This window comes from Sceloporus undulatus, chromosome 1 (genome assembly GCF_019175285.1).
Source record: "Sceloporus undulatus isolate JIND9_A2432 ecotype Alabama chromosome 1, SceUnd_v1.1, whole genome shotgun sequence".
In the NCBI taxonomy this organism is placed as follows: domain Eukaryota; kingdom Metazoa; phylum Chordata; class Lepidosauria; order Squamata; family Phrynosomatidae; genus Sceloporus; species Sceloporus undulatus.
The window spans coordinates 49601945-49606118 of NC_056522.1; positions in this window are offsets into that span (position 1 = coordinate 49601945).

Consider the following 4174-nt stretch of genomic DNA (forward strand, 5'->3'; position numbering starts at 1 on the left):
TGTGTCATGGAATGCAAGAAATTTTATGATAAGGTGTTGAAAGACCGACATTTGCTGCATAAGATTACTTCATCCTAGAAATATTAATAAATAATAAAATAAAAATTTTATTTCTATCCCGCCTTTCCAGGGATCAAGGCGGCGTACAATAGTGGGATTTATCATCCCAATGACAGATAAAAAGATTACAATAAAAAGATTACAATATCAGCATAAAAACAACGGCAACACACAATAACACTTCCAAGCTAACAATGGGGGGAGGGGAACATAATAGGGCTACTGGGGGTAAGCCTGTTTGAACAAATACGTTTTCAGCCCTTTTTTAAATTGGGCTAGGGAGGGGGTCAAGTGGAGCTCGTCGGGGATCAAGTTCCAGAGCTTAGGGGCCGCAATTGAGAAGGCCCTTTGCGTGGTGACAGCTCGTCTCGCATCTGGAACCTTTAAAAGATGTTTATCCCCAGATCTGAGAGTGCGGGGCGGATTATATGGAGAGAGGCGGTCCTCTAAGTACCCTGGGCCCAAGCCATTTAGGGCTTTATAGGTAACAACCAACACCTTGTATTGCGCCCGGAAGCAAATAGGCAGCCAATGAAGATCTTCAAGTATCGGTGTTATGTGGCTAGCCCTGGAAGTTAAGACGTTGGATGTGACAAATTAATAATTTCTTCAGAATAAAAATTAATGATCTAGACAGCCCCCTCAAGGATCTTTTAATGAGTGTTGGACTAAGGCAGCATCACACTGCAGAATTAAGGCAGCTTGACACTGCATTAATTGCCAAGGCTCAATGCTATGCAGTTCTGGGATTTGTAGTTTTGTGAAACATTTAGCAGTCTCTGTCAGAGCATTCTGATGTCACAACAAACTACAAATCACAGGATTCCATAGGATGGAGCCATGACAGTTAAAAGCGGTATCAAACTGCATTAATTCTGCAGTGTGGTAGCAGCCTAGGACTCCAGGATAGCAGGGTTTGCATCCTCACTTAGCCAGGGAAACCTGCTGACCTTGGGCAAGTCATATTCTCTTCATTATCAGAGGAAGATAATGGCAAAACTACTCTGAATAAATCTTATCAAAAATGATGTGTGAGAGGGTTGCCATAAATCATCGGCTGCATCTGCACTACAGAAATAATACAGTTGACACCACTTTAACTGCAATGGCTCAATGCTATGTAATTCTGAGATTTGTAGTTCTGCCAGAGAGCTCTGGTGCTACAACAAACTACAAATCTAGGGATTCCATAGCATTTGAGCCATGGTGGTTAAAGTGGTGTCAAATGGCATTATTTCTGCAGCAAAGATAAAGCGAGAGCCAACTTAAAAGCACACAGCAACAGCAAGAAATCTAGTATTTTGTTCAGAAATATGCTTAAGAGAGTGATGGTGCCTCACCTCAAGACACTCTTGGAGGAAACCAGACCCATTTTGATAATGGACCATTTCTTTCTGAATTCAGGGCTGCTTTTAGAACTGATTCCACCAGGGTCTGTAAGTCACCTTGATGGATGAGTAACCTTTATTGGAACAATGCAGCCCTATTACAGTACTCTTGTTTGACCTCTCAGTTCTGCTCAGTGCAGATGCGCATTATAACACGCCTCATAGCTACCTCCCAATATACTTAGTTGTGGTTGATTTCCATCAAGCGAACAGTTCTAACACTTTTCAACTTTACCAGTAGCAGATCTTTTGTAAAGTGAATAGGTCTTCATGATCTACTATTCAAGACCAAGTCACTCCAAAGATAGAATTGAATATTTATGTGTATTTTGTGCCTTCAAGGCATTTCTAATTTATGTGTCCCAAAGGTGATCCAAACCTATCGTAAGGTTTTCATGGCAAGATTTTTGTGTGTGTGTGGGTTTGCCATTGCCTTCCTTTTGAATTGATGTGCCCAAGGTCACCCAATAAGTTTCCATGGCTTAGCAAGGATTTGAATCCTGGCCTCCCAAAGTCCTAGTCAAAACTAACATCCCACCACCACACTGGCTCTACAATAGGGATGCTATTGTATAAGCTGAAGGCAGGTTTTGCAGCCAAAATTAGGGATTTTGATATGATCTATGGATGCATTGATGGTAAAATCTAGGGGCATGAAACAAAGAAGCTAAAGGATGAAGGAAAGGAAAACAGTGCCAGAGAACTTACAAGATTCCAGCAGTCATAACAGTTTGAGCTCATGCTAAACACTGGATGGATGAGAGAAGAGAGTGGGATCAGTGCTTCCAGGACAGATTACACTCTTTCATTTCACTAGGGGATGGTTCTTTTTTAAAATAAGAGTTAAGGTACAGAACTTACATTGATCCATGGATAAGTTGACTCAGGTTTTTTGAGTCAATTTTTTGACTAACATTTCTAGACTTATACATGAGTATATACAGTGATAATACAGTTTTGCTGGATTATCCCTCCAGCCACTGCAGCTAAACTCAGAGGTTTTTGGGAAGACTGAGAATTGTGCCCAGTTCCATCATCATCCCAGTTTCTTGAACCTTTGTCCTTGCAAACCCCAGGGACAGACCCAGCCAAGAGAACAGGACCAAAGAGCAAAACTGAGAAAGTAAATTTGAAGTATGCCACAGAGTTACATTTGGTAAGAAATCTGCATGCACCTTGCTGAAACTGGGATTGTTCTTCCTGCAACAGGAAGTTGTGAATGTGTATCCTCCCACTTAATGCTATGGGGTAGAAGGAAAAACGCCTTCAGCCCCTGCAAGGTTACTTAAAAATGCCGTCTTGGCCTTTAGTGCTCTTTGTTATATAAACACAAGTAGCACAGACATATTAATCAGCCTGCCATAGAGAGCGGAACTGAGCAGCAACCTCAAATACCACCCACTCTTCATTCTCTCTCCCATTTGAGGCTGCTATTTTAAGAAACACATTATTTCCTGCTGTGATTTTTATATTTTTACCCAGCTTCTAATTTGGGCTCTGAGGTAAGCAATGACATATATATCCCTCCTCTTTACCTCTCCAACCTCTTTACTTTTGTTCCTCTCGCTCTCTTCCCCTCTCATCACCCACTTGCTCCCTCTCTTGTTTTTCTACAATGGAAAGTCTTCCACTCATATCTCAGGTGGTCTAATGTTACCGGTCAGTTTGTTTTTCATTTCTCCAGACTATACAAGCCAAGCAACCAGTCATCATTTTCTCCCTCCCTCAGTGTCTGTGTCTTAAATTTTACCACCAGCATAAAGAACACTGAAATCCTCAATATATTTTAGTCCCTATCCTGTTTATGGACTAAAAGAAAGGCTGTATTGGTATAGTGATTAAAGTGTTGGACAGGGATATCTAGATGCTAGTCCACATTGAGGTATGAAACTCATCCAGTGACCTTGGGTCAGTTATTTTGTGTCTCTCAGCCTGACCTGCTTCACAGGGTTGTTGTTAGAATAAAGAATAAAAGAGGAGACCCCTGTATGCCAATATGAGATTGCTGAGAAAAGAAGGCATGATATGAATATAAAATAATCATTGTCACCACCATCACTACCATCATAGTGACTACCATGATCATCACTACCTACAGAGCTACAAGTAGCCACAACTTCTAATCTTGTCCTTGAATCAAAGCTGTGTAGTGAGGGAACAACACTGGAAATCCAGTACCTACATAAAGGCATTCTGTTGATCCACATACAGTCAGCCCTCAGTATCCATGGAGTCCTTATCCATGGATTCAAGAAGCCATGGCATATATATATATATATATATATATATATATATATATTCCAAAAAGCAAACTTTGATTTTGCCATTTTATGTAAAAGACACTATCTTACTATGCTACTATATTTAATGGTGGGAAGATGATCCCTCACTGTTGCACTCCCTTCCCTGGGTGACAGGCTTCCAGTGCTTCACTGGGCCAGTCTCCACGTAGGTGTGTAATGCAAACTGATACTGGTGCTGATTTTTGCATCTCCACATCAAAATTCAATTGCCTACACTTCTCTGAGCACATTTCTATTTTCACGTATGCGTATTCTGCTGTCACATACAGCTGTCAATCAAAGGGGAGTACATATGCCCATCCACTTGGGTTGTCATCCTGCTGGTGTCATATGAACTCAGTTTTAAATAATTTTAAATCAAAAATATGTTGTTGTTTTTGAGTGCCTTCAAGTTGTTTCTAAGATGACCCTAACATGGGATTT